This window comes from Pseudopipra pipra, chromosome 17 (assembly GCF_036250125.1).
Source record: "Pseudopipra pipra isolate bDixPip1 chromosome 17, bDixPip1.hap1, whole genome shotgun sequence".
NCBI classification, from domain to species: Eukaryota; Metazoa; Chordata; class Aves; order Passeriformes; family Pipridae; genus Pseudopipra; species Pseudopipra pipra.
Window position 1 is genome coordinate 1,130,894 of NC_087565.1, and position 20,556 is coordinate 1,151,449.

Here is a 20,556-nt window from a genome sequence, read left to right on the forward strand (position 1 = left end):
TTTTTGGACACTGTGACGCAACACTGGACTTTGCCAAACCCCGCAGACCCAAGCCAGTCACATCCCCACTGCAGCTGATGCACACACAGTTCCCAGCCCATGCACGGGCTGGCCAGTAAATCAGGGCTGTAAAAGTATTTTTGGCCCCCTGCCCAGTATGTGTACCTCTTAATCCCTAATTCCAATTGTGTAAACAAGGCATGACATAACGGGTGGGCCATGGAAATATGCTCTATAAAGTTGATTACCACGCTTCATCCTATTAGAACAGCAGTCACTGTAAAACTCTAGATAAGGCTAAAGCAATTTATTTGTGTTTCTGAAGGAGATGGGCACATTTCGGCTTCTCAGGGCATGATCAGACTTGACAGGCAGACTCTAGAGCTACTCTGTAGCTCTTATAACAGCTCGTTTCAACCTGTACCGGCCAGGAATTTTAAAAACAGATATCCTAAAAGGTCAGCTCAGCTGTGGCCTTTTCTCAAGTATGCAAAGAAGGAGAGCATAAAAAGCCTTGGATTGCCTGGGTGACGTCTTCAGCCAGATTTCTTCCCAGCTCCTGTTCTCTCCCGAGTGCAAAGGCACCTCCTGGCACCTTTGGAGGGGATCAGGAGCTCCAGGCAGCAGGAAAGGAAGAGCTGTACTGTGTCCCCAAGCAGCCAAGGTGACTGTCACAGGAAGATTTTGTCCTAGGATGACAGGGGGAAGCTGTGGTCCCCTTGTCCATCCAGCAACCTCCAAGAGCATCATCCAGCTCACAGCTCCTCCCTGCAGCACATGGGTCAGGCCTGAAACCACCTGCTTGGGGTCACAGCCCCTGTGACAAAGCTGGGACTGCAGCCCAGGTCTCTTGGGTCCCATCCCTGAGCACACTCTTCCTCGTTGCCTGCTGCTGAAGGGTAAAGACTCAGGTCAACACTATCCTACAGCCCCACAACACCCACACAGGGCTTAGCTCGTGGCTGTCTCCCATCCAAGATCCTTCAGCAGGGTTAGACACTTACATTAAAATGTTTGGGGCATGACACAGGTCCCCCAGACTCCAAATCTGAGCCAAACCCTGCTCTACCTGCAGGTGGAAAACCCTCTCCCTGGAGAAAGCATCCATTACCTCTCCTCTGCTTCCCCTGGTGTCACAGCTCCAAGGGAACCAAACACAATTCCTCCTGGTTCCAGGAGGAATTGTGCTCATGGACAGGCAAAAGCCAGAGCTGTTGAGCCTGGGGTTTCCTTCCCTGCTCCGTGGGCCAAGGCCACAATTCTCCAAAAGCACATGAAACCTTGAACCTGCCCCAGCTTTTCAGCAAGCAGGAAACCTCTGCAGCTCAGATCTCACTCACAAATCAGCTCCGAGGAAAACAGCTACTGTGATCGGAGGCATTAAAGACTGATATAATTAACACAAATCAAGGGTATAATATACAGCAACTTGTGCCTGAGTTCAAAAGCTCTTTTTAAAGGCATAGGAGCAGAGGAATTTTTCCATTATCTCAAAAAGAGCTTGATAAAGTCCTTTGCTTGTAGAATTAAGCCTGTAGCAGCTGGTGGGGTTACTGAACCAGCGACAGCAGCCCTGTACTGTGTTATAAAGACATCTCTCTCGCCAGAGAAGAAACCATAACATGCATTCATACAGGCATTTTGTAACCTGATTCTTTGGGCACCGCCATCTCCCGCCCTCTCCCTCTGTCACCTCTTGAAAAGGTTTTTCAGACTGGAACTGTACTTGAATTTAGTCTAATTGGAAGGAAATGTGAGACCCAAATCTTGGTTCTCATTGGCATGGAGACACTTGCATACAATCACGGTATGCAAAGCAGCAGAAGTCTGAATTCATAATTGGACGTTCCAAAATGTAATTATGAAAGATGAAATGCTCCTTTCAATGAGAAGGCTGTAAATAGAATAATTAATTTTGTGTTTGCTTGAACAATTCTGTATTATGGACCTTACACTGGAACTGAAATTAATTAAGTGCACCAGGATTTATGGAGGAGGTGAAGAGAGAGGGAAAAAAAAGAATTAATCTGAAGTAAAAGATAGATGACTTTGTGAGTGTAATGATGCGTTAGTCTGGGGTATTCTTTAACAAATTTAGCAGGCATGTTCTGGGTACAAACAGCACTCACTGACAGAATTATCTCAACTAATGCAGCTGCTGGACTCTGAGCAAATTGAGATTGCAGATGAGTACTTTAGATTTAGATTTAGAGCTGTTAACCCTCCGTGTGCTGGATATGTGTGTCTGTGCCCCAGGGAAGGGAAGGTTGGCTCTGTGTCCCCTGCCAAGGCCACAGGACACGGATGTGCAGCAGTTCCCAGGGCTCCTGTGGGCACACACGGGAACACACATGAGCACACATGGGAACACATGTGTGCACACACACAGGAACATGTGTGCACACATGGGAACACATGTGGACACACACAGGAACATGTGTGCACACACACAGGAATACATGCATGTGAATACACAGGAACACACATGTGCACACTCAGGAACACACATGTGCACACACTCAGGAACACACATGTGCACACTCAGGAACACACATGTGCACACACAGGAACACATGTATGTGCACACTGAGGAACACACATGTGCACACATAGGGACACATGTGTGCACACTCAGGAACATGTGTGTGCTCGCCAGCCCCGTGCCCAGCACAGGGTGCAGGGCAGTGCCCAACACGAGGCAGTTTTGGGGAACAGCGGGACAGGGGCAGAGCACTGGCAGGAAAGGGAAAGGAAACGAGGAGAGCAGAGTCCAGGGTAATGTCTCCCAAGGGACTCAGGGAAAGGAGGGATGTTGGCCACTGGCAGTTGGGATTTTTAAAGCAAACAAAGCCAAAGTCAGTGCTCAAAAGAGCACAAGTGAGCTGAGCTGTGTGGAGCTATTCCTGAGGTCATTTCATATGAAAATCCAGAGTTATTTCTTTTTTCTGCTGAGGTCAGGCTATAAAAACCCAGGTGTAAAAATCTCTTCCGATGCTTCATTCAGGACTAAAGTGTTTTCCAGCCCTGAATGAATGAGGGGTTTCAGATTTACCAGCCTGGCAGAGACCCCTGAGGCAGCCAGGGCAGTGAGCACTTCCAACATCTGGAGCAGTCACTCAGGAGACATTTCCAGTCCCATAAATATTATGCCTTACTGGTATAATTTTGAATAAAATAATGTAATTCACTATAGATCCACGAATAATCAATGAGACACTTCCCTTGCTAAGAGTCCCTCTGAAGCAGCACTTTCTGAAGGGTTGGCTTGGCCGTGCAGTGTCCTTGCACCATGCAGGGACACTCTGGAGTTTAGCATGTTGTGCCTGTGGAGTGTCAGCTTTCCCTGCCCAAGACCCAGCTGCTGAGAGACACCCAGCAGCTGGAACCAGCCCCCTGGGAATTTTGTGAGATTCCAGGAAGGAACCAACGAGGACGTGCTGGTGCAGCCCTGGAACGGAGGGAGAAGCAAAAGTATTGAAGAGTGGTTCCCTTATCTCTGCTTTATCAACTGCTTCTCCTCTGCTGGGATTTCTTTGCTAGGGAAAAACTTTCTCAAGGCTGGTTTTATTCCTTAGTGGGATTATGACAGTGTGGGACCTCCTTGTGTTTCATGGACATCTGCTCCCAGAGATTGACAGCCCAATTAAGCACAAATGGTACTACAGTTCATCAAAGTTCAGCACGACAAACCTCTCCCAAGTCACTTCTCCCTGCAGAAAGGCCAGTGGAAAGCTGTGCTTGGTGAAGCCCCTGGGATGGGAAAGGTGTGAAATCCATGGGTCTGTAACCCTTAGGTACAACCTGAGGAATTCCCAGCCAGGGCAGGGGCAGGGGGTGAGTCTGAAACATTCAAGCATGTTGTTCCCAAGACCCAGGGTTACCTCCAGGCTGGAGGGGACTCCACAGAGGTGTGATTGCTTTGTCCCAAAAACTGAAGCACCACAGTGTGGGAATAAGGGCCTCTTTCCTCATGAAAGAATGAGCTGGGATTGCACAGCAGCATCTTGCTGCTAGAGAGAAAACACCCACAGACATGCTTCTGAGAGTTATGAGCTGCCTGGATGATGGTTACCCAACAACATATGTCGATCTCTGGGCAGCAGAGTGCACTGGGGACCAATGCCTATTTGCTTATTGATATTTATTTTCATTTTCCACAATAAAATGCTAAATATGAACTACTGTTACTTTGCCTTAAATTGCAACAAGAGCTGCATTTTCCACTTGCTTGGTTATAGCTCTTTAAGTGATACATTATATTGTTTGCCAGAATACTTCTACAAAGTCTTTGCTTCATTTAACTTGTAGAACAATTCAGCCAGATTGGTCTATAAAAGGTGTACTTAAAATCAGGATTACCCCGGGACTCAGAAGTGCTGGGTGCTAAAATGCAGTCTCTCATTTCCCATGGCCTTCCGAGCATCTGAACATATTTATACCTTCTGCATTGCAGCAAACTTAATCAGAAGGACAGGCTTGCTAACATCTGTGCATTCCATTCACTTCTGGAGTCGTCTCAGCCTCTTCTGAAACCTGATTCTGGCTGTCAGAGAGCAGAGCTCTGCATGCTGGGCATTGCTGGGACACGGAGACATCTGTCATCAGCAAGGGTGATCGATGGTTTGATTAACCCACAAAGGCAAAGGCTGTGCCAGCCAAGGACTCTCACGCAGGGAGAAAATATTCTGCAAACCTCACAAGTCCGTTCCACCCTCTTCCCAGCCCGGGGCTGCTGCAGGGACCCAGCACTGGGGAGAGGAAGGTGTGTTGCACAGCTCAGGCTGGACTTCTCCCCCACCAGCTTTGGCCAAAACAAGTCAAACAAGTACCACAGGTGGAATGGCAGCCCCAGAAGCAGAAGGGGAATGGCTTTGAACAGAAAGAGAGTTGTTTTAGGTTGGACATTAGGAAAAATTCTTCCCTCTGAGGGTGGGGAGGCCCTGGCACAGGTTGCCCAGAGAATCTGTGGCTGCCCCATCCCTGGAAGTGTTCAAGATCAAGTTGGATAGGGCTTGGAGCAACCTGGGCTAGTGGAAGGTGTCCCTGCCCATTTCAATGACATGATCTTTAAGTTCCCTTCCAACACAAACCCTTCTGTGATTCTGTGGTTCTATGACAAACTGATGTCCAGAGCAGAAACTCCTGCAAGAAAGAGTTTTTGTAGCAAACTGTAGCCAGAAATTAAGATTGTGCTTGACAAATAAGTTTATGGAAAATGGAAACCTCCTTTAATAGAAATCATGACAAATATTTCATTTAAATCATTCAGGAATTAAACACAAATTCATCAGCTAGTCCCCACAGCTCTTCTCAAATTCCTTCTCCTTCCAGTGTCCCATCAGGCAGTCACCTGCAGGCAGGACTTTGCTCCAATAAAAGGTTAAGGCAAAGCCTAAAGCCAAAATGGAATTTTGGGATGCTTAGTTTTGGGGTTTGGTCTGTATCCATATGTAGTTCCAGCCTGAGTAGGGACAATCTGTCTCACAACCTTCCAAAAAATAGTCAAGTGCAATTAATCCTTACTGGTTTTCCATTTCCTGTGATTCCAGGATTCCTGTGCTGAGGCTCCCAGAGAATTAAGACCAGATACAGACAAGAACACATCCCTACTGCTTCTTTTCCAGAAAGCCTCTTACTAAGCAGCCAAAGGCTCACAGCTCGGAAGTGACGTGGCTCCTGTAGGTACAAATAAAAAATCCAAGGAATTCTGGGATAAGATCCTGTAAGGAGCAAAGTACAGGGACCTGAGCAGCCTGTCCTGAGAGTGCTGGCAGTGTGCTGTGTTACCCCTCACACAGGTCAGGAGGTGGTGCTTCTGTGGTTAACATAGAATTTGGACAAATACAGTTTAACTTCCATCTTTTACACCAATTTCCTTTGTGGTCCATAGAAAATCTTGTGACCTGAGTCCTTTGCAGGATCCAAGTGCTCTCTCAGCCTCAGTGATTGCACTGCTGTATTTGTTTGCCTTGTGACTCCAGTTATTTGCAGTCACAGAGCTACAGAGCTGGTGTTGGAGATCCAGGGACGCTCATTTTTCCCTCTCCACCTGCTTTAGGCTGAATTTTATGGTTTATTTTTGGGAGCAACGTGGCTCCCTCACACTCCCTCTGAGCCTGGATTTGATCTGAGCCCCTGCAAACATGCCAGGACACGTGTGTGGGGGGAGTGTGCAGGGACACACATCACACACACAGACACCAAGGGATGGAGAGCCACAAACTGCTGGTGAACCTTATCTTTCTAAGGGCACCAGAGAGATGAATAAGGCAAAATCAGTTGTATCTTTTTATTTACAAAGGTGAGTGATTGCACTCTCTGTTTGCCTTTGCCATTTGGGAAAAGCTGCATTTGAAGCTTTAGATTTGTAGGTTTTGGCTTGTTATATATACTGCAAACATTTCAGGGGAATCCATGCTGTTATGTCCCATGACACTACTGCAGATTGTGAGAGATGGATAGATAGTGATTTTCTTTAAGCCCTAATTTCTGGAAACAAATGACTGTCTAGAAACCTTAGCTTTCAAAACGAAAAGAAAGATAAAGAGGTTGGTAAAATTTCTGTGTATGGGAAATCTAAAAATGGGATTTAAGTGGAAGGAAGAGTCTTGCAAACCAGACAGGATTTAAAAGTTTATATGGAGCAATGAACAAACAAACTCATAACCCTGAGCTGACTTTTGTCCACTTGCTTTGACAATGATGCCAGGCACCTGCAAAAAATTACATGTTTTATCTCATGCAGAAATGCAAAGGTTTATTTTCAGAAACACTCTGTCAATAAAAGCAGAAAAAAAAGGCAAATCTCCCAAATCACTGTAACAGGATAACTCAAACTAATAACATAACCTGCAATTTTGCAGTTCTATATTATTAGAAGGAATGAAAAAAAACCCTCACCAATCCCCCTGACACTGATTCATCAAATAAATTAACTGTGTTCATCAGTTAACTTTCGCTGGTCAAATAGGGTTAAAATTCCCGGATATAATTCACATTGCTAATTTTGCAAAGGGGAAAAAAGCACACCGAGATAGCAGGAGCCAAATATGCTATTTTGCCATAACTGACTAAACCTTGGGGGCTGGTGTTTTATTCTTGCAATATTTCTTTTAATAAAAAAAGTGCCTGATTAAAATAGCCTTTTAGAAAACATTAATTCAGGAGCTTAAAAAAAAAAAATTCAAATGAACTCAAATAGATTTTCTCTGGTACGTTAGCGTTGCATTTAGGATAATGGATAGGGGGAAGGATGGATTCTGCAGGTATAAATCAATAGGCGAGGGGGGTTGATGAAACTGCAACCTGTGAGAGTGAAGCCCTGGTGGTTTGTGATATCATCAGGAGCACAAGATTAATTCGTTTGACAGTCCAGTCTCCTGCATTCATTATTTTAACAACAAGCACACGGGCCCAGGGTACACACGTTAACCAGGCAGCCCAGGCACCCTCACCCAGAGCCCCGGGGTAAAGCCCAAATCCCAGCTGACTTGTCAGCAGGATCCATGAGTGGATTATCCTTTTCACTGCTGTAAGGGAGCTGAGAGAGGAGGGGGAATTGTGGAGAGATGGAAACACAACTGGCAGTTGTGGCTCAGCCCCACTGCTGGTCACGCTGGCCGGGCACACACCCGACTCTGCCACTCCTGCAAGGCTCAGTGCTGCCCTGATGAAGATGTGTTAATGATTTCATTAGGGTTTCAAGGGGAATGTGACCGGATAAATGAACAGCACTCTGCTCCCAGCCTGCTTTCTCCATGGTTTCTGCCTTTGGATTTTCTCCGGCTGAAAATAAAAGTTTTAAGAAACGTAATTGTTGGTTTGCAAGGAAAAGAAAAATGAGTTAATGTAAGTCAGTCAGGTGCTGGGAACTCCAAATAACCTTATATGCTCTCCATTTTCTCTTCAGATATCTCACTGCCCATTTTTCTTGCAAGCTTGTGACCAAATCCTGCTTTCCTCATGCTGAGGGCCTCTGAAACCCCATGAAAGGGACATTGATTTTAATGGCTATTGGATGTGGTCCTCCTTCTTAGGGATGGCCCCATTCATTTCATATGGCCTGTTTATGTGAGTAAATTGGCCCCAATTTGGCCCCAAGTCTGTGACTTTCCCAGCCCCAGTAAAAGGCAGAAATCCCTGTCATGTTCTGCTGTACAGCCTATCCCATCCAGCTGGAGCTAAGTGTACTCATTACTCAGGGAAATTTGGATTTGGACAATTCTTCACTGATAAACAACATACTGCTATAATTAGCACGTGTGGACTGGGAATCCTGGAAATGGAGTCAGTCCAATCTGTCAATTCAGGAACATATTGTTTAATTTACACAGTGCAGAGCATTGTGCAACCTGAGAAGGCTCCCCCAGCCCAGGCTGGAGCAGGGCTTGCTGCTGCTTCCAGCTTGGAAAAGCAGCTATCAGCTTCAGACAGTGAGTTTTACACTCTTCTTGTTCCTCTTGACCTCCTTCTCCAGGTTGAAAGTGAACATGGGTGGCTGAAAGAGGCCACGAACAGTTCCTGTGCAACCACCCCCAAGCTGTATTTCACAACTAAACCCTGAGATTCCCTGTTTTCCAAAAGGAAAGTCTTCCAAAAGGGGACACTTTGTGCAAGAAATGTTGTGAGAGGGACAGTACAGCCCAAATGACAGAATCACAGAACGGTTTGGGTTGGAAGGGACACTAAAGGCCATCTTGTTCCAACACCCCCACCATGGGCAGGAGCACCTGCCCCTCGTCCAGCTCGGCCTTGATCCCTTCCAGGGGTGGGATATCCACTTCTCTGGGCAACCTGTGCCAGTGTCTGACCACCTTCACAGCAAAGAATTTCTTTCTAATATGCAATCTAAGCCTGCCCTCTGTCAGTTCCAAGTTGTAACAATTGTACTGAAGTGCCAGGGTTAGGGAAGCCACCCAGCCTGGACAACAGCACAGAGTCCAACATGACCATCCAAAAGCTGCTCCACAGAGGGCTGTTGGGCTTGTAACTTACCTCCAGAGCCATGAAAAGGCCAACAGAAATGCACAGCAGAGTGTTTTAATACACATACACACCCTTAGATTTCCCCCCAGACTGAGCAGGCTCATGGAGCATCATGTTTTGTCTCCCTTTCTCCAGGCCAGATTCCTCTTCAGTTATCACACTTCCCTTTCGTCCCCCTGCTTGTCTTCTAATCGAAGCAAACCACTCTAACTTTCAAATTAAACTGATTTTCATATTGTCCACATATACATACAGTTAAGAAATTACTGTGACAGTGATAAAAAATGTTAATTTTTCTTTCCAGATGCTTGTAAAACAGCCTTAACATATGTCCGCTGTTTAATTAAGAGAGCGGCAGCACGGTGGAGGGAAGCCAAACTAATAATTTAAAGAAGCATTCTCCCTCCCTTGATTTGAATCCCAAAACACATCCATCATGTGCATTTCTGAAACTGCAAAAGATTTAATTTTCTGAACTTTCAGCAAACATCATAAAACAAGTCAAAGAGAAACCTGGAGTCAGGAGTGATCGCCTTTGAGAGAGTTCAGCTTCAGAACTTGCACAGAAATTCATTTCATTAAGTGACTAAAAACTCCAGTGCCTTTTTTTTTTTTTTTTTAAATTAACTTTTATTGTCACCTCTGGCTGGGTGGCCAAAAGGTGCCATTTTGCTGCTCAGGTTCTGGTCCTGAGTTGTCCCCTTGCTCAGATTGATGAGGGTGTAATTCCTTCCTACAAACAGAGCCAAGATGAAGCCACTTCATCTCTCACACTCCAGGACCCTTTTGCTGCAATATTTGTGAACTGCAAAATTTCTGGGGTATGTGTGTCTACCCCCCAGGAGGTACAGACATGCCGTTGTCCCAGCTCAGAGGTGGGGGGCTGAGACAGTTTAAATTTCATGTTCAGCACATGCATTTTAAGTAACTCCTCTTTTGAAAGCCAGCTGTGCACAGGTCCCTCAGCCCAAGCTCTGAGGGGAGCAGGGAGGATGCTGAGGACCTTGGTGCAAAGGGAAGGTCTCAGTCTTGCACCCTGGGGCAGACAAAGCCAAGAGTCCCAGCCCAGCCCACAGCTGATGTCCCAAGCTCTGTTCTTCCAGGGTCTCAGACAGAGCCAGGCTTGCTGTGAGTGGTGGGGACAGAGAAAGGGCTGCTCTCTGAGCTCATATACACTCACAACACTCCCCTTTGTGCCCTCACAAAGACGAGGCCACAGGGACAGGGCAAACTTAGAACTGTCACTTGCAAAATTGGCACAGAGCTCACGTCTCTGCAGCCAAAGTGAACCTCGCAGTGGGGGACCTGCCCTGACTCCAGCAGCACATCGAGAGCTTCATCCCCTCTCTGCCCTCTGCATGTCTGGGATGACTGTAGGTTATTTAAAGGTGCAAAAAGCTCTCCTTACCTCCCATCTAATAGTTGTCAGCAAACAACAACTTGTATGCAGAAGGGATCAAATCCCACATGGAGATTACTCTGAGATCCACGGGGGAGGAGGAGATGCCAGCTCAGCCATTAACCTCTTCTGGGATAACGAGGCACACAGAACATCAGCACTGCCCACTGCTCACAGTTGGAAAAGATGCTCTTGCCCCCATCCTCTGCAAATCTAATGACTCCTCCCGAGGGACCAATATGCCTGGGGAAAGGAGGTTGTGTTTTATCAACCTGACGGAGCATCCTCCATTCCCACACAGACACAGTGTGAAAGATAAAGCAGCACGGTGCCAGCTGGGGAAATACACCCTTTCCTCTGTGAAAAGGAAGAGATTTGTCAAAGGTGATGCTATATTTTATTAGTGTATTGAATGGAAGAGCACATTAAAAGACTTCTGTTAAATATTAGCCAGGAAGAGGAAAGACGGGGACAGAGCATTTTCCTTCTACAACTTTTGTAGGGAACGCTCAGTCATAAAGGAGCTCAGAAATTAATCTGCTGATAGATTAGAGACTGTGAGTGTTAATTGACCCTTTGGTCTCCCAGTTGTTATTTTGGGTCTTTCAGGGAGGGATATTAATGAATCTGAAGTTATTAAATGAATTCCTCACTTGCTGTGGCAGCATTTGGCTCCCAGCAGAGAGAGCATCCCTTTGGATTGGCCCTGCTCCGGCTGGAGTTCTCGAAGGGATGGAGGCACAGAGGCAGGTACTGCATGACAGGCAGGATGAGAGCACCCAGCTGCACTTACTGGACAATCTTCATGTTCTACATGGCTAAAGGGAGTTGAAAAAATCTCCAGCTTGAAATCAAGAGCATTCCCCAAACTCCTGGACCAGTGTCACTGCTAATCCCAGCACAGCTCAGGGCAAGGGGATCTGTCTGTCCCCTTTCCCCTTTCAAAGCCCAGCAGGAGGGTGGCACAAACAGGCCAGGTCACGTCTCCCCAGGTCCTGGTCATGCCTAAAGCAGCTCTGTACCCTGTGAGAGGGTCACACCAGCCGTTCCTTCTGCCTTGCTTGAAACTTCAGGCTGTGTTTTCCAGAGGTTCTTCTCCAAAACCATGAGACCACTGGGCCATGGACAAGTGGCAGGGACGGAAAGGCAGAACCCAGCAAAGCCTGAGCTGGGCTCCTTCATGTCGTGGCCCTGCGTGTTCCTGCTGTGACCAGACAACATTTCTCCAAGGCACACGGACTGTGGAAGGACCATCTTGGATGAAGTTTCTTCTTAGTCTTAAAGGTAAAGGTAAACATTTGGGAAAAAAGAAATTGCAGGCATTAAGTCAGTTAATATAGCAGACACTTCCTCCAGAAAGCTGGCCAGCTCGTCCCATTAAGGAGCTGGTCTTTGGCTGGCTCTCCCAAGGAGGCACAGTGACTGTGTACATTAAAAATGCTATCACCATTATGGGCTCTTCACTAAAGGTACAAGAGCATGACAAATATATGTAATTTGCAAATTGGCTGGTCTTTTGCAATAATTTAGAGACACTAGTTAGAGGCAATAGAAATCTAACAATTACTGATGTTTAAGGTTTGCATTGTTGCTCTGTGAATATTTCATGCATAAATGAACTTCTCCTGGACCAACTGCTGTTTCTGATGAGGCGCTCTGAGGCTTTATTGCCAAATACACAGCGGGGCTCCCCCAATGAGCCACATAACGGATGATGCATCACCTTCACAGCTTAAATAATGCAGAGTATCTGCATTTTACAGAGTGGTGGTACACTTTATTTACATATCAAGTGAGTGGCCAGACTGAATATGAAGAAATATGTGAAGGAAAGAACACAGCACTTTTAATATTTCATATTAGCAAGCACCCTGCAGGAAAAGCCTCAGCAGAGTGAGAGGAGAGTTAATCTGCCTGATTTCTCTGTGTGTATGTGTCTCTCTGAGAAAATCTCTTGCAAAACTGATCCAACAAATGCCTTTTCCCATTCTTGTGAACTTCTTCAGCACTACTGAAAGCAAAAGGCGTAACCTGCTAATCAGAGACTGACTTTCCAAGTGCCATTTGTTTGGGAAGAGAATCAAACCCACCCTTAAAATCTCATCCTGATCCTTCTTGGGGCTGCTGGGAGTTGTAGTCTTCCTCTCTATCACTCTGGAGGGAGTTGCAGAGTATTTCTATTCATAGGGAGGCCACCCACAAAACCCCATCAACTGGCTTGGGCTGCAAGGAGGCCCAGGTCTCAGAGGAAAAGCATCATCAAAAATGCAGCACTTTTGCAATAGCTGGTGATGCTTCCTATGTCAATGAGTCTGAGTTGATGGAAGGGGAAAATAATACATAAAAACACGAACTCCTACTTCTTCCCTATGAATAGTGGGCTTGCACATCATAGTCTGTATGGGATTGGATCTCTGAGTGTGGATCCCCTCTCTGAAAGGGATTATCCAAGCATTCAGACTTGACCATCTCATAAAATCCTCCTTCCTCATTCATGAAAGCCCCTCAGATCCCACCCCAGCAAGGCCCTGCCCAGTGGACTGGTCCAAGCCCAGGAGTGTTGGCATCATTATTGTCCCCACATAGCAAAGAGTCCCAGTCACTAAACATGGCAGATATTGAATTGTTTGAAGCAACAATCTGCCCCCTCCATTGGAACAACAGCCCAGCAGAGCACAGGCACAGATTCTTCACCTGCTGTCCTGCAGGACTGGGGGGGATGTGTCTGCCCACCACAACCTCTCCCTCTGTCCAGCATCTGTCGAGAGTGTGCAGCGTGTCCCTCACATTACACCTCATTCAAAGAGGAGCTGATGTGCACCAGCCCTTTTTTGTACAAACCTATTAAAATTCCAATGCAAATGACCGGATTCATAATCTGAGCTTCATTGAGAAACACAGTTTCCTGCTTTCCCCCGTAATGAAATTACTGGTTGTGCAGATGCTCCAATTCTAAGCTAATTCAATCTCTGGTTGGTGTTGGAAGGTGGTTTGTGTGAGGGCAGGGGTGTGTGGATGTGCAGGTTGGTGTGTGCCTGCACACAGACCAACACATCTGCACAGCATGTTTCCCAGCACACAGACCCATGGGCTGTTTAGTTAGATAGCCAATTATAATTATAAATGCAATGGGAATACGAGCACTGTGTTGTATAGACACGATTAAAAATAAACTGGGAAAGCTAAAAGCAGCTTAGTCGCCAGAAACTAATACACTACAGGGGCAAGTTGTGGAAATGCCTGATTATTCTCTTTTGCTCACTCCATCCCTGGGGGATCTTCCTGAACTGTTACTTTAACTGCTCAACTTGCCTTTTCCACTGTGATAGTCAGCAGATGAAGCCCTTCACATTTAAGTGTAATAGTGCCAGAGAGACCAACTGCTCCTAAGAGTTACAACCTATAAATGTCGCTTCTGTGTCAGAATGAGAGTGTGCCACTGAAGATGCTGAAGTCTGCAGAGGGTTTGCTTGACAATTCATGCAGGCCATAAAACTTACTCCTCCCCTCATCCCCCCAGCATTGTGTACGCTGGGATTTCTTGCTTGCTTTCACAGCTTTCTGAGTAGTTCTTCCAAAGCTGGCAACAACTGAGCAATTTATCCCTGGGACAGAGTGTACTGCACAGCATTTGTTCAAGTTGCTCTTCTCTTCACCTGTCATGGCCAATGAGAGCTCTGGGACAGACTGCCTATGCTTTTTTGCATCAAGTGTGGGTATCCTTACCCAGAGCAGAGGGAAAACTGAGATGGACACCAGGTGATGGATGCCAGGGTGTGACAAGGAGGTGTTGAAGGGAGTGTCAGGGCAGAAGTTTAGATGATACTCTCAGGCACATGATGTGACTCTTGGGATGTGCTGTGCGGGGCTAACAGTTGGGCTCCATGATCCTTGTGGGTCCCTTCCAGCTCAGCATATTCTGTGGTTCTGGGAGAAGCCACGGGCAGCAGAGGGGCTGAGGTTGGGGTGAGTGCTGGGCCCTCGCTGCAGAGCAGAGCTGGGCAGGGCTGTGCAGACAGGCTGGAGCACACAGACATTGCAGGAGGAGGGTGGCAGAGCCCCTGCAGGGAATGGAATGGAGGCAGGTCATGTGGGCAGCTGCTTTCTGGATAGGAGAAGGGAGTAGGACAGAGGAGAGCTGAGAGGCTGAGGGGATGGGCTAACCTCACCTGGGGTGTTCTTATGCTTCATATCAGCTTGAAATCTGGAGGAACAAGCCTATGACAGCCCCAGCCTGCGAGAAGTCAGACGCAGCCATTCCCATTCCCATTCCCACTCCATCCCATCCGGGGGTCCCTACAGCCCTTCCCAGGGTGGCTCTCCCCCATCCCCATGGCTGCAGGCCGGTATCAGCCTCTCCCACCTCCATCCCCTCCGGAGGGGCGGGTGGCTCCAGTCCCACCAGCACACAGGGAGGAGGCAGCAGCTGATTGTGCAGCCACTTGACCGGAGCCGTTGGTTGAATCGCCCGAAATGGGGAGGGGAAGAGCTGAGGATCCTTTTGAGGCCGCCACCTGGGACTGCAGGCACTTCTACTAATGCACAGTGAACAGCTAAATCATACATTATTGATTTGTCAGACGTATTTGCATATAAATAAGCATGATCATTCATACAAACCTTAATGTTGTTGTTCTCCCTTTAGTGTTGTGATCACAGATGAATGACTCTAGTTAGACACAATTCAGGAAAGCTTGTACCACTGCAGCAAAGTAAGCTGCTGATTTAAAACTACATTTATTGGAGCATGTAAGTGTGACAGTCTATTGGTGAATTTGGGGATAATTAGTCTAAAAGACAAGATAAATGAATCCTGAAAGTGGTATTGTGATGAAGAAATGATCCCTCCATGCTAGTAAAGCTTTGATGCCAGAAATATTGTAAATGATAATTAACTGGGAAACACAGAGGAATTATATTTCAATTGTGTTTTCAAAAGGACTTAGAATTTTACAGGCAAATTGATTCGGTTCTCCCCCTCCCCCAGCCCTGTGATTATGAAAGATTGTCTAATTTACAACATGAACTATGAAGCATATGACAAATCACTGCCTTGCTTTTATGCATCTTGTTTGTACGTTTTTCCCTGGTAGATATCTGCTTATTGTTTTTAAGCAAACCAAGACATGTATTTTTCAATTAGTCTTTCCCTAGGCCTAATCTAGACAGATCTGCAGGCCAGCACAACACACTGACCCATGAAAATTATATCTGCTGTATTAATTCATTAAGCATTGCAGGATCAAGCTGTAAGATCTCACTCCCTGATAACATCAGCAGCGTTAGCCGGGTTAGTCTGCATCCCTCCCCTGAAAAGAAAATATTATAGATTGTGCAATGCAGGGGAAACATTGCTTGCTAACACTTCATTTTAATTGTCCTAAATTAGAGCTGAAGACTTACAAAACTGTGCGTGACAGCCAATGAATACCAAATGAATTCATTAGGATCAAGGCTGTTACAATGAATAACTAACGAATCCATAACAACGGCTGGATCCTCTCTGCCTCCCGTGGGCTGCAGAGGAGCCCTGGAGGGACCATCCTGACCCTGGCTGGCCGAGGCTGTGCCCACTGTAATGCCCCAGCTGCAGCTCCAAGGGCACCGGGGTGGCACCCGGGCTGCTCAGGGTGAGGGAACGGTGCGGGCGGATGAAGAGCATCAAACAGGGTGTTCCGGGGGAATTTTAGGAGCAGGGCACAACCACCACCTGCTGAGCTTTGGAATGTGCTGCCTGGACTCCATGGCCCCAGAGATGCAGCTTAAGCCACATCCTGCTACTCGTTCCAGGACATCCCAGCATTGCTGCTGTTGAGTCCTGCCTTCCTCTGGCATTATCAGGCCTGAGATGGACTGAAAACCACCCCTTGTCACCCAGAACAGCAGCAAGCTCAGCACACGCACTCTGATCCATCCCAGGGGCTGCAAGTGTCCTTGGACTGCCAGGTTCTTCTGTCCATGGTGTCCCTGGTGCACACAGAAAGGTGTTGTTAAAGGAGGAAAAAAAGAAGAGAAACAGCTTCATCTGCAAGGAGTTTGCACCTTGTGTTCCTCTGGTGGGACTCACCATAACTCACACAAGCTTCAGTGAGTCTAAACTGCCACAGAAGGGGTGAAAAGGGATTTTTATTACTATGGAGAGGTTTTATATGGTATTGTCTTCCTTAGCAGAGGATCTAAATTTTTGGGTGGATATTCAATGAAAGAAAATACAAAAGACAATGACTCTGCTACGTTGCCTCTCAAACCAGTGCAGCTGTGTCAGGGAAGGGAGCCTTGGAGCAGGAGGGCATGAAGACCACCCTGCCAGGGAGCATCTCAGGACACAGTGGCTGATACCAAACCATCACCAGGTTTCTACCAACAAGAGGAAAACACTGTAATAAAGCATTTCTGCTAATTGGATGTTCAAAGAAACACACGGAGAACCAGGGGAATGATTCATTCAGCATTGCTACATCAATGCTGTTCATTCCCAAGGGATGCCAAATTCTTCTTCCTCTGGTCAAGGTTCCCATATTTTTTTTGCACAGACATGGTGCTTGTAAAGGAGGAGGGAATATTTCTGAGTTGAGGAAAGATTTCCAAGGAGCCCAGAAATTTGCAAAAGGTCTCAAGCTAATAGCTTGAGCTTAATTTAAAATGGGTGCTCTACTGCACGGGGATCCTGTCCCAGCACAAGCAGAAGGGTGTTCAGCCTCACTGCCCCTCTGGGCTCTGGAGGGGATGAAACCTGGCAGGTGAGCTCTTGTTCTTGCCTCCAGCTTTCTGCCCCACTCCCTAAATAATGGTTCCTGTCCTCCAAAGGGAACATATCCCTGACACTGCCTTCAGCACACCTTCACCAGCACCTTCCACTTTCCGTTTGCAGTGAAGCTGCAGAGACTGGGAAACAAGTGTCTGTTGCTTGGGAGCTGAGCAGGATAAACACCAACGGGCAGCTGCTTCTTAACCTCTCTGCAGCAAAGCTTCCTGAGCCAGCACATTTTGGTCAACGTTTCCAAGTAATTTTGAAGTCTTGGAGCAAAAAGCCTGGGTTTTGTATGAAAAATTGTCTGGATTGTATGGGAACCCTGGGGAAGGAGTGCTAGACAGGAGAGAAGGACAGCTGGGAAAATGGAGGGACAAGAGGTAATCTTCCCCTGAAAACTGGATTGCAGGAGCAGGGCCCCTGCCCTTGCTGATGTGCTTTTGGGAAATACAGCTCATCCTGGAAAAAGAAAGTAAAAGCCAAGCATGTGCAGGGAGCCTCTCTGGTGTGCAGCCTCCACCCCCGTCCAGGCTGTTTGCAAACTCTCTCTGTGCTTATCATCATGTAATTGAAATAATGTGTATTGACAGAGACTTGAAAACAACTGCTCAATTTTCCTGAAAATTCAATTAAACTTCGTTTATTCTGGGGATCGATCCAATTAAAAGGGGGGAAATTTCAGATGGTCCGAGCCCTACAATCCATCTTAACACACTGTGTCTATCACTGTGATGTAATAATTCTCCCAATCAATGCTTTAAAAGCATTTAGCAGTCTTGATAATGAACTTTTGTCAAAATAGCCTTACAAAGCAATAAATGAGAGCAGATTAATATGTAGTCATAAAGCTATGAATGCTTTAACGCTTTGAAAGGTTTGCTTCATAAATTACACTTCTTTATTTATTTTTTTATCATAATCTCTCTCTCTGATACTATTGCCCAAGGTTTTGGTGGACAAGAAGGACATGGGCTTCTGGGGTGAATCCTTGTTGAGGGAGGAATGGATGGGTCTGAGCTCAGGATGTCACATCCTGGACTGGTTCATCAACATTGCAGACAACTGTCGTGGCCACCATTGGCAAAACCAGAGGGGCTGTAATTAAACTTCTCATAGCACTGACTTTCCCATCTTGAACAAAGAGATCTCTGCCCAAACTTCCAGCAAGGCTGGGACCACCACAACTGTGTGAGAGTCCTCTCACAACCCCTGGGCACTGAGAAAGGCCCCGTTCTGACACTGTGGGGGGTTATGCAATGGCTCTTCCTTGTGGCTCTTCTTTAGGAAATGTCCAGTTTAAATATTTGCCTTCCCTGGCACTGATTTAAGATATTAAATCATCTTCCTAATATCACTGTAGCTTCAGGACCCCAGCAACATTCCATCCATCCATGGATGCCATGCTTTTTGACTCTCAGCTAGAATTGGTTCCTGAGTAGTTTTCTGCTTCTTGCACATCACTGTGCTTAGGAGAGTTACCCATTTTCCCTACTGCACTCTCAATGAGCTGTTCACAAGGAGGTTTTCTGAAATATCTGGTACTCACTAGAAAAATCAAAATTAGCAAAGATTCAGCTTAGAAATGGGAACTTGAGAGGGTACATTACTGTTCTTTCAAAGAAGGGTATGAGGTCCTAGTTTAGAAATGCAGATTTCTATTTTAATATTAATTCTAAGTGCTCTGGCTAAAATTCTCTCCTGGTAAAGTCTAATAGAGAGCAACCTGTGTGCAAGACCCCACTGCTGGAGAGGGCAGATGGTTTCAAACAATCATTTTTATTCTTCTCCAGTGCCATGAGAAGTTGATTGCAGCGTGTGTGTGGTGCTGGAGTGTGACATCTCGCAGGAGACAGGCAGAGGACAGCTTTGCCCATTCCTCCTTGGGCTCTTTTAGCACATTGTTAATGCACTAGGCAAGCTGCCAGCTTCTGGAGAGGAACCCATGTGTCACAAGCTGAGAGTTTCGCCATCCTGGGGTTTACTGTCCCTCTGGAGTTGCAAAAACAGTGTAAGGAGAACTGGCCCCCAGGACCTTCACCAAATTCTAACAGCATCCCACAGGTGAAGAGCCTCAAACTTGTGTGTGAGCAACTGATCTGGAGTTCAGGGATGCTGTGGCCACCCCGAGCACAAAAGGCAATTCTCCACCTCCCATAAAAGGTGCCCTTCTCTGCAGGAGCCCAGCAGTGCTTCAGCAGCTCAGAGCAGCAGCCTGATATTCCTGAAGACACCAAATGGAGGGAGAAAAACCATTACACTGAGTGGGAGCTGCAGGGAGAGCAGAGGCTGCATCCATCTCTCCAGTGCTGTCAGTCAAACAGGTTCCATTCTGTGATATCAATCCTTGTGCCTTGCTGGTTCCTGCACACTGGATGTACACTGAATCCATACAGTGTTGATTTACAGACGTTTTGCCAGGACTCAATAACTGTAAAGCACCAGCACGGCATGAAAAATGTTATCTGCACAAAACCTTTTAGCTCAGCAGAGATGGTGGTAAGTGGCAGCATTCCCTTCTTGCAAACTTTCAGTGGAAACATTTCATTTGCATATGATATTAATTGCAGAAGGAGCAGGCATGCTCCTTGCCATCTAACCCACACGGGCTTTTCTGGGCTGTTTTCCTGCGAGGGTGAGGAGCTGGGATGAACAGTGTGAAAACAACCTGTTCCCTCAGCAATCTGCAGAGGAGGTGACCTGCTCAAATTGTTGCTTTTTGAAATGATACAATGCTAATTGCACCCAGTGCCCTGCTTTTTGGCTCACCATAGACAGCAGCTTTTCCTACTGCATCAGAAAAACGTGTGTCTTTTCCTCAGCATGACCTGGAGTCACACAGACACTTCACAGAACAATTCCCAAGTACATGTCCAAAATTAATGTGGGGAAATGACAAACCAGGGAAGATCATGGCACAGATACGTGGTTTGTTGCCCTGGATGGATCTGAAAAAAGTCCTGTTATGCCCTTGCTATGTAGAGGATTGACATTAATGAGTTATTTTATATGTTTTCTGACCACCCAAATCTTCATGCAGGAAAAACTAAATGTCTCCCAGGTTTATCCTGCCGACCAAGGCAGCCCCTTTGCCCCCCAGGCTTGTTTTCTCTGAAGCCCGAGCACACCCTGTGCCATTCCCTCAAGAACTATTTCACAGAATCACAGAATATTCTGTGGACCCACGAGGATCTTCGAGTCCAACGCTCACTCCTTAGGGATTTTCACCAGTTTGTCTCCCAATTCCTGCTGCTGAGGGATCAGCCCAGTTTGGGCTCCAGGGTGCACCACTGGAGGGCTGGGGCAGCGCCCTGGGGCTCAGAGGGTCCTGCCAGCAGCTCCAGGCACAGCACTGAGTCCTCAGGGAAGGACTGGGCCCTCCTTCCTTCACCCCAAGAGTTTCTATTTCAGGCTTCCATTTCCA